This window comes from Mesoplodon bidens (assembly GCF_964165515.1).
Source record: "Mesoplodon bidens genome assembly, chromosome: 5".
NCBI lineage: Eukaryota > Metazoa > Chordata > Mammalia > Artiodactyla > Ziphiidae > Mesoplodon > Mesoplodon bidens.
This window is the reverse complement of record NC_138161.1, coordinates 104,737,189-104,748,303: the sequence shown is the minus strand read 5'-3', so window position 1 is coordinate 104,748,303 and position 11,115 is coordinate 104,737,189. Positions and strand designations below refer to the sequence as shown.

At 41.3% G+C, this 11,115-nt stretch overlaps 1 pseudogene across 1 annotated transcript; it reads left to right on the top strand.

The window, feature by feature from the left end:
- Positions 1-6,844: 6,844 nt before the first annotated feature.
- On the top strand, positions 6,845-7,868 carry LOC308617959 (abasic site processing protein HMCES-like; annotated as a pseudogene). The gene has a single exon. The product of its transcript is annotated as an abasic site processing protein HMCES-like (transcript).
- Positions 7,869-11,115: the final 3,247 nt, after the last annotated feature.

The following is an 11,115-nucleotide window of genomic DNA, read 5'->3' as shown; positions in this document are numbered from 1 at the left end:
TATGTGGAAGAAACTTAATGAATATTTTGCATTATCAACAATGAATTGTAAAGCTGAATGAAACTTTTCAAAACTATTAACAATAATTTTATGAAAATACACTTCAATAAACTGAAGAAGAAACGAATTCACAATTCTCCTTATGGAAAATATTTTTTTTCTTGTTTAAAAAGCACAATTTATTGCTTTTAGTATATTCACAGAGTTGTGCATCCATAGCCATCAATGTGTATCCATAGCTGTCACTCCCACCCTCCCCACCGCCCAGCCCTGGGCAACCACTGATCTACTTTCTGTCTCTGTGGATTTACCTCTTCTGAACACTCATGCACATGGAATCATACAACATGTGGTCTTTTATGACTGGCTTCTCCCACTCAGCATCATGTTTTCAAGGTTCATTCATGGTGTAACTTGCATCAGTGTTTCATTCCTTTTTATGGCTAAATAATACTCCATGGTGTGTATTACTCAAGATCATCTTCCTTGGTTATCCTTGGAGAAACCAAAGTGGATGGTCTGAGGGAACCTCACTCCTGGACCCCAGACCCCCTCAGGTGGAATAGCCTTTGAGGATCAAATGCAGAAGGAGACACAGATCTTTTTTTTTAACTTTCTTCTTTTTTTTTTTTTTTTTGGCCGGGCCACTCGGCATGCAGGATCTTAGCTGCCTGCAGTGGAAGCATGGAGTCCTAACCACTAGACCACAAGAGAATTCCCTTTTTTTAACTTTCTTAAAAAACAATCTGTATAAGTGAAATAGGTACCAAAATCTCGGCATTATCATTTTACTCTGCTGTTGCAGCCCACACTGTTGACTTCTGGCTTAGGACCCAAGGCCACCTGCTCCCCTTGTCATAGGAAGAGGTAGTCAAATAATATGCAGTCACAATGAGTATGAACGAAGTATTATATAAGTGTGCTAATTAACAAAGGTATTATGTTATTTTCTGAATTTTTAATTTTGTAGTAAATTTCAGGTTTGTAATATCTATATTTTTTAATATTGATTGGGATGATATTTGATTGGGATGTATTTCGCCATTCAAAAACATTCATTTTTGTGCCTAATTTTGTATTTATAGTATTACAGTCTTTTTTTTCTCAAAGAGAGCCCCCTTGTCATATAAGCTGCATAAAATCTGGATCTCTCTCCTGCCTGAGATACCTCTTTAATGAGTTTGCATTAATCACAGTGTTACTGAAAATGATAGTAAATATCCTGGGTTGGTTTTGTGGATTAGGGACCCATTACTACTGCACAATCATGCTATCATGATCCTCAATGGAATTTAGCAATTTAGAAGAGTGTTCAGAGTCATTTGCGTTGTGCACAAGAGCAGTTCCCAATGCCAATTCATTGGGGTCAGTTTCACTGCAGGTAACGGAAGTAAAGCCTCATAAGACTTCACTATTACTCATCAGTGTTATGTTTGTCTACACCTATCTCCCAAGTAACCAAACCACTTAATCTCATTTCCTTTTACCACATTCAATTCATCTTCCAAATATGCACACTTGCAAAATATGTCTGTGGGACAGGTTATTCTACCCCATTTTAAAGGAGAAGACTCAATGATAGGGGTGAGTTATTGACATTCAAATTACTCAATTCCATCATCTCTGATATGTTCTCTACTTAAAGAGTTGCTGTGAGGGGCAAATAAAATAATGAGTATGAAATATCCTAACCCAGACACTGGCACATGAGTGCTCGGTAAATGTTAGTTTAATGTTGGATGATTCTTTACCGATAGGTAAGCATTTGCCAACTTGGGTTCATGATGTACCCAGATGCCTGGAGGTATTTCTACAGTTCCTTGAAAGAAAATGTGGCCACAGTACACAAACTTCAAATTTCTCTGCTCCAAAATGAACCATGGATTTTAAACCTAAAGCAAGAAACCCAACCCATTACTTTTTTGCAAACTTGAGTGGTCAGGGAACTTTAGTGAGAAAGATTTGCAAGGTGATATGTCATCAGAAAACCTAACTTTACTGTCAACTTCCCTACTTCCTAGTTGCATGACCTTGGTCAAGTCATTCTATTTATTTCTATTTCGATTTCTTTATCTGCAAAACAAGGATATTAATAACTTATAAGCCTGTAAGAAAATCATAAGATACTATATGGTAAATTTGGAGACATATAGACAATGAGTTATTATTTTTGCACCAGCAAAGTAAAACGGAGAACTAAAGCAAAGTGTAAATAATTTGTCTCATGTTCCTCCTTCCACAAGCCTCATCACTTCTTTTCTCAGAATTACCAAGTGCAGACAAGTGTGACGCACTTCATATGATTCCAGAACAGAATGTAAATGTTTATAACCTGGATAAGGTAGAAGTAAATGCATATTTGACAAAAGGCAAAAAATAAGAGTTGCTGGAGAAATCCAGAGTTATCTCATCAACATCTTTATTTTCACAGAGGGGAGATGAAATAGAAACTAAAATTGATAGAGAAATAGAAGTGAAAATGTATTATTTAAGTAACAAATTTTATCAATAGAAAAGTGAAAATAAACAGGTAGAGAGGATAGAGAAGTGTGAAGGATAGTGTATGTGAACTAAGTCTGGTCCTTTCATAGAAGGCAGTCAACAGATAATATCTGATATTGATGAATCAATATAGAGAAATAGAAACATATTTTTCAAAGTTATGAAGGTAACTACCAGCAGAACCAGAAAGAAAGGCTCTTAAGATAAGTTACCACTAAGCTGGAAGTGGGAAGAGGTGAGTTGGGAAGCTGTTGGTTTCCAACACAACTGTTTGGTATCATTGGATTTTCTTTACCATTTGATAAAATATGAGAGGAAAAAAAAACTCAAAAAGGCATGTGTTCTTTTTTATCTTTGGTGCCATCAATATAAGCTCAGATATTCAATATTGCTACTATTAAGTATTTCATTTTCAGCATCTTTTCCTTTATTCCTATACCTGTGCTATTCAATAGAATAGCCACTAGACACTTGTGGCTACATGAAGTTAAATTCGTTAAAATAAAATAGAATTTCAGTTCCTAAGTTTCATCTGCCATATTTCACAACAAATGGCTACTGTGTTGGACAGCATAGAATTCTGGAATTTTCCATTACTGCAGAAAGTTCTATATGATCACTCTAAGCAATTTCATCTACACTAAAGGTTTCAGCTACCACTCATTCTTGGATGACTCCCTGGCCTTTATCTCAAGCCAAATATCTTGTCTCCTGAGCAACATACCTTCACATGTACCTGTTGATGAGACAGGAATATTTTCACTTATGTCCCACAGCCCTTCATACTAAACTTATCCAAATCTGAACACGTTGTATTTCCTGTGGAAGTCATTTTTACTTCTTACATTCTCCACCTCTCCTGTTGGAATCATCATCTGAAAAGTCACTAGAATCAGTTGGCTGGTGTCTACTGCTTGCAGCTCACTTTCCCTGAAGCTGATGGCAGCCTGGGTGAGCTTCAGCTCATCTCTTCTTCCTGACACACTCCTTCTGGCCAGAATACCTACCAGGTCATCATGTTCTGCTTATTCTAGGTGTGGCCTACACTTCTGGTAAACTAGCTCCATTCTAAAGCTGTCAAGCTCCTGGCTGGTGCTCTGGGCATCACTCAGCTAGTCTTTATGATTTTTTTTTTTTACCCCAGGAAAATGCCATTCCTCACTTTCTGTAATGATGACACATTCTGAGTGTTGCTATGTGTTTTTGATTTAACCACAACAAAGTATGGGAATAAAAAGACTTTTGGTAAAATCAAAATACTGTTTCTTTTTTTCTTTTTTCTTTTTTTTTTGTGGTACACGGGCCTCTCACTGTTGTGGCCTCTCCTGTTGCAGAGCACAGGCTCCGGACACACAGGCTCAGTGGCCATGACTCACCAGCCCAGCCGCTCTGTGGCATGTGGGATCTTCCTGGACCGGGGCACGAACCCGTGTCCCCTGCATCGGCAGGCAGACTCTCAACCACTGCGCCAGCAGGGAAGCCCAAAATACTAGTTCTTTTTAAAGTCAGGGAGAAGGCCTAAGTGGCTCTGCTGCTCTATAAAACCAGACTACAAAAAGGCAGTGGTTTCCTGGAAGCTTAAACAAGTGCTACTGACATGGCTTGAAACCCAAATGCCTGTGAGATCAGCATCATAAAACACATTTATCAATTACCTAGGTAACTGTGTGTGGTGGAGGAGAAATGTGGATAACTTCAAGGAGTTGATAATCAGGCTGAAAAATAGTTCAACATTTATCTTAAATATGTCAGGTTGAGGATTCAGTAAAATGGCCAGCTCAACATCTCTTCCAACCTTGTTTTAGTAGGCTTTTTTTTTTTTTTAACTGCAGATGTTAGAAAACTAAACATCACAATTCTCAGATTCCTTTCTAGCTAGATTCTGGATATGATTAAGTTCTAGGTTAATCCAGGTCTTCTACCAATGAGTACAGAATCTTGGCCAAGTTTCTTAGCCTCTTTGTACTTTTACTTTCCCCATTTCAAGATGGAAGTTTGACATTAATATTATATTGAGAGATTTATTCGAGGATTCATTGATGTAATGAATGCAAAGGCATTAGCACCCTGCTTGGTACCTATAGATACTCAATAAATTCTTGCAATCACTATTAAGAGGAATAAACAGAATGTTCTTCCCACGTCCTACTTCAGAGTAAGTAAGGAGGAAGGGGGCAGAAGTTGTCGTATTCATTTTGCTGGTACAGATCTAGCAGATGTAAAGAGGCTCTGAAGCCAACAGTTCCAGGAAAAAACTCCTGGTTATTGAATTATAGCTAAGGGGCTGTGTTCCTGGTACCTGCTATTGTGATAGCAGCCTCCTGATTGCCTAGCTTCTTGTGTATGGCAGAGATAACTAATCCTTGGGTGCGCCAGTTTTGCAGTGTTGTTCTGGGAATCACTTCCAGAGTCCCAGCCTGTGCCTCCAGCCTTTGCAACAATGTTGTAAATACTTAATTCCATATATTAAAACACTTTGTGTTTAAAATTGTGAAATGGTTTCTATTACATGGAAATGTACCCAACCTGATATAGGCAAAATGGAAGACGGCATCATGTCTCTACCATTAGGAAGCAGTGGTGGCTCTGTGAGACAATGTGTGAGAGTAACTGGATCACACCCCTATTCCAGATATGTTTCCTCAGTTATAAACTAGAAAGTAGTCTTGAAGCAGAACATGGAAATGGAATTCCATTTACTCTGCCCACTAGGAGGCATTTTCTTCAGCATCGTCTTTCAGGACCACCATGGAGAAGATGTCACAGCTGTCCACTTCCAGGTTATGCAGCAAATCATGCAGAGCCATCTATGAATCAGGCTCATTTTTCTTGCCTCAGTCTATTGATTGTAGGGAACTCTCCATGAAGCCATAGGTGTAGGTTGAGAGAGAAGAAAATGTAGTAGGAATAGGTACCATTGTTCACTTACTCATGCAGCTTGCTTGGCCCTCTGGACCTACTTGAGCCTTATCAGGTATATGTCACTTCCAACTGATAAGAGAGTGCTTCTGTGCATGCCTAAACTTAAGACTTGGTGGGTCAGACTACATCCAGTTCATTATGGGCAGCTTAGGCTGCACTGCAACTTGATGGTGTGCGGTCAAGTGCTCAGTCTCTACTAGGGCCCAGTAGCAATCCAAAAGGAAAACTGTTATCTAAAAGAATGGGATATCTTTGCTTAATATCCTAAGGTCTATCCAGTGATTCATCTGGAGGGGCTAGCCAAAGGTTTCCTGCAGCATTTCTATCTGCCACAGAGATTTTAAGCATCACTGAATCTACTGCGGATATAGCCCAAGTGACAAAGTAGCTTTCACAGCAGACTGTACCAGTTGCAGAGCCTTTTCCTTTTCTGTCCCCTACTCAAAACTAGCAGCCTTTGGGATTACTTGATCAATAGGTTCAAATAGCAGACCTGAAGGAGATAACTGTTGCCTATATAATCTGAGGAACCCCATTAAGCATGGTGGCTTTTTCTCAGTGATAAGAAGGCAGAAGTTTGCCATTTCCCTTAGGAGGAGTATCTTAACATGTCCCAGACCACTGACACCCTGGAAAAATCACCAATGTGACTTTTGGTGATATAAGCCTCAGAATTTGGAGAGATTTGTGTCACACAAGTCTTGGAATACTTTCTACTTCCTGTTCACCTGGTTAGGTCATTACATGATAGCATCAGGAAAAGAGACCAATGCCATGTCTTACAGAACAGAGAGGTGATCAAGTTTCCTATTGACTAGAATATGACATAGGTTTAGAAGGTTGATGCACATTGCTGGTCCTAACACCTGGCAGTAAACTGCCACTGATGATTTTTAATATCAAGTAAGAAAAAAAAACTTGTCAGATGAATAACTGGCAATACCAGGTGCCAGGGAATTTATTGTTTCACTCAAGAAAAAAAAATACACAATTGGATCAACAATTGTAGTCAGCACGTGATTAAATGTTTAAATGTACAATAATCTATTCTCATTCTGCATTGTTTCTAGTCTTATAGCCAAATTCAGCTTCTAGCAAATAAGTTAAAAAAATACTATTCGTGACAAGGTGCAATGTGTCCCTAAATAATTTTGAGGTTTTGCCAATTCATACTAACAGAAAACGTGTATGGGAACTGATTCAAAGCGTATTAGATCTAGGTGGCAGCAATATAATGTTGGGACAAACAAAATGTTGATTAGAGGGTACCAGGATAAGATTCTGAATTCAATGTGCTTGAGTCACTAAAAATGGCTCCAACAGGAGGGCCTGGCACAGGGTGCGCAGAGAGCCACGCGGCCGCGGGGCCTCATGTAGAGGGACCCACAGTGTGAAGGCGGCGCAGAGGGTGTGCAGGCAGATGTACTGCCACCTGCCCAGGGAGGCCCTCGCCAGGGCCTGCACCTACAGGGACCGCCAGGGACCCGGACTGGTACTGCGCCTCGTACAAGAGCCTACAGTCCAGCAGCCCAGTGCTCCTGTCCCAGGTACACTTGGAGAAGGGCGCAGATTCATCTGAGCATATCATTGCTGCCATGCCATGGGGCTTGGTCCCGTCTTGGTTCAAAGTACCAGCTGTTGTAGTGACACCATAATGGAGAAACAGTCCTTCAAGGTGCCTCTGGGAAAAGGAAGACACTGTTTTGTTTTAGCAGATGGATTCTGTGAGTGGCAGCTATGTCAGGCAAGAAGCCAGAGGCAACCCTACTTCATCTACTTCCCCCAAATCAAAACAAAGGTGAGTGCTGCATAGGGACCTGAGGACTGGGAGAAAGTTTGGGACAGCTGGAGGCTGCTGACAATGGCCGGGATCTTTGACTGCTTGGGGGTGGGATTGGAGGGGGTTCTTGTATTTTTACACCATCATCACAGTGGATTCCTGCAAAGGCTTGAACGTCATCCACCCCAGGAGGCCTGCCACATTAGATGGAGCCTCTAAGTGGCTGGACTTTGGTGAGGCCTTAGCTCAAGAAGCTCTAAAGTTTAGCCACCCCACAGAGAACATCACCTTCCATCCAGTCTCTCCCTTGGTGAATGACTCCCAAAACAGCACTCCTGAGTGTCTGCTTCCTGTCCACTTACTGGTCAAAAAGGAGCAGCAGCCAGAAGATACTGCAATGGCTGGCCACAAAGTCACCCAAAAAGGAAGACCCCAAAACACTCCAAAAGGTAGAGTCAGATGTGCCCCAGTGGTCCAGGTGGTTCCGGCGGAAGGACCTCCCCCGCCCTGCCCTCCCCCCAAGAGAGGCGGGGCAGGACTCCTGGAGCGACAGCTGAAGCAGAAGAAGGAGGGGCGGGGTTGCTTGAGAGGAGGTAGCACAGTGTTAAAGAGCTGTGGCTTCTTGGGGGAGTGGCTGTCCTGGTTGAGACCAGGAACCCCCTAGTGGGGTGGGTGGGCAGCCTGGGAAGAAGAATGGCCACCGCCATCAATTCCTGGTTGGGGGGGGCCGCTCTTGTGCCTATCACGGTCTCCTGGTAGGACCGGTGCACTTCCCCTCAGAGCCTGACCCTGGTGGCTGTTCTCAGCCTGACCTGACCTGGTGCTCTTGCAGAGGCTGTTTACTGCTCAGCCTTTGGGCTTTTTCAGTCTTCTTTTGGAATTAAGTTTTAAAACACTGTATTTTTTCTGAATAAATTATATTTGATAAACTGTCTACATGTCAGAAAATGCTGCTGGTGGGAGGAATTCCAGATCTCACCGTTTTCTCCTGGCATCAGACCTAGGGAATGATTTTGTAACAAATGTGGGGCACTGGGATTTTCTGTGGACAAAATTGCTTTTTTGGAAACAATAAAAAGGATTTGTGGGAGAAAAATGGCTCCAATAATTTGCTTGGTTAATTGACTGAAAGGTGGACCCAGAGGAAGTGTATACTGAATGAAGTTGAAATGCTAGAAGAAGGTATCCAAAGGCTTAGGGAGATTGTGATGCTCAAGTGTATTTATTATGTAAGAGCTTCTCAGTTTCCCGTTAACTGTATCCCCTCAGTAGATTCAGAGACACTTCCTTCACCAAGGCCAAGAGAAATACATTCGTGAGGGGAAACCCAACATTCTTAAACAGCTTCATTGTGGCTAGTCTCCATAGGGCAAAAATGACAGTGGGAATTATTACCATTGAATTGGGCAATCTGCATTCAATGAAGATTATAGTATTGTGGTGAAATGGAGCAGGATCCTATGGCCTTCTCCCCCACGTCCTCTGCCTGCCTTTTGTCTGTAGAAAAGCTTTAGCCAACGAATAACTTTAATCAGAGAAGTGAGAAAATGCAGAAGCAAAGGAAAACAGTCAAACAGGACAATATAATAATAGTTTAGTCATTAAGCAAAGTCAAGGACCTTTAGCTCCTCCTCAAGGGCTATAGATAATACTCTGAGCCATATCCTTTGAGCTGTTTTGTAGATACTGAAACCCCTACCAGCTGGAAGAAGTTAATTACATAATAACCAGATTGTAGCCATGACATACACTGCCACAATTCTGAGAATTGGCCTCAAGAAAATGGGAACAAACTGACTCTGGAACTGAAGACTAACTGTACTTTGAACAATCAAGATGATGCTGATCAGACCACCACATGATCAATTTCAAGATGACTGTCAGAGCTAGCTGTGCTGTTGCTGCATGTAGCCCCCTCCCTCTGCCTATATACCCCTGAATCTCCCCTTTAAAGGTCTTGCCCACTGGTTGTCAGCATGGGGGATTTGGCCTTTGGACATGAGTCCACAATCCCCTCCAACCCCATGGCTAACCCCTGAAATGAAGCAAATTTCCTTTCCACCAACCTTGTCTTTTTATTGGCTTTAGAGTGGCAAGCAGCTGGACCCCACTTTCAGTAACAGTGGGGTGGTAGATGCTGATTCAAGTCAGCCTTCTGTTTACTCTTGCTTACACAGACCAAATAAAACTTGAGTGGACTGCCCATCTATTTTTGCTCTGAGGACAAAATGATCAGCTAGCCAATACCAAAGATCTCTATGGAGTAAACCATTCTGATTACTGTACTTCTTTGGCTCAGCTACCCATCATGATAACAATTCCCACTTTGTCCTCTAGACTGAAGACAGAAAAAAAATCCCACTTAAAAATAATGTTGGGGCTTCCCTGGTGGTGCAGTGGTTGAGAGTCTGCCTGCCGATTCAGGGGACACGGGTTCGTGCCCCGGTCTGGGAAGATCCCACATGCCGTGGAGCGGCTGGGCCCGTGAGCCATGGCCGCTGGGCCTGCGCATCCGAAGCCTGTGCTCCACAACGGGAGAGGCCACAACAGTGAGAGGCCCGCGTACCGCAAAAATAAATAATAATAATATTGGTTGCCAGATACTATAGAAAAATAAGTCTGACACTGATTCAGGATAAAATATTAAATACATACTTTAGAAAAAATTTAACAAATAAATTTAAAAGTCAAAAGAGAAAAGCAGTGAAACCTGGAGCTAATCCAGGTTTGTTACAATTAATCCATACTTAAGTGGCCTCATTGGTTCCTTAAATGAGATTATTAAATCAGAAAAATAATTTTATGTATTATATATAGTATGAAGTTGAACATAAACTTGATGAGAACAAATAGTATAATAAAGAAAACCTGGATTTCATTAATAATAGTACATTGGCAAGTGAAGAACTACTACATTCTAACCTGAACTGGTCAGCCTATATTTGAAATGCAATGCCAGTGTTGAATATAATATTTTAAAAGAAATGTTAACCAAACAGAATAGTCCACAAACAAGGAGGAGTTCAACAGGGGCTATGGATAATCCAGCACATGAAGAACGGTTGTGGTAACTGGGGGTTTGTGTCAAAAAATAAAAATAAAACTACTTTGTTGGGAGAGCACCAGTTAGCTGTGTTTATTTGAAGTGTGGCCATATGAAATAGGAAATTGATTTACCTGGGGTAACTTCAAAGGAAGATCAAGGACCAAATAGGTAAATTTCCAGGGAGGAAGGTTTGGATGTAATATTTTAAAAAACCTTTAACTCACTGCAGTTGCTTGGCAGTAGAATTTGCTGCTGTAGAAAGCAAGGGATTCTCTGCCCTGGCAATGTTTTTGCAGAAGCTGAGCCTGCATCTGCTGTGTGTTTTGGTTGAGGGCGTTCCTGCAATAGGTAGGAGGTTAAACTAGATGATCTTTAGGGTCCCTTCCAATCTTTTTCAATAATTCCATAAAGAGTGAGCAGGGAATATAAAAGGAAGGAAAAGTAGTTCCTGAGATGCATGAGGTAAGCACTGTGGACAGGATGTGAGAGACGAGGTGGTAATTCAGAGAAACTGATCTCAACATACTCTCTACCCATAATGTAACATCACAGTCTCTCATATCTACCTAAAAACATGAGAGTCAATTAAACTGGACCTATTATTTTCTCACCTCAAAGTAACTTATGATACACCGATTTAGATGACAACTGTGAAACCCTGATTTAGATGATATGCCTTTCCCTGGGAATGGTGATATACGGAAAGGGCAGTGGCTAGGAGTAGGAAAATGGAAGCTTTAGAGTTTCATCTCAGTATTGCCCAAAACACACCATCTGCTTTTTGAATGATTTTTTGCAAATTCCATTTAGCTTCACTGAAAAGGGGACTTTGAGTTTACTACGAATTTTAAAAAATTGAGTGTAA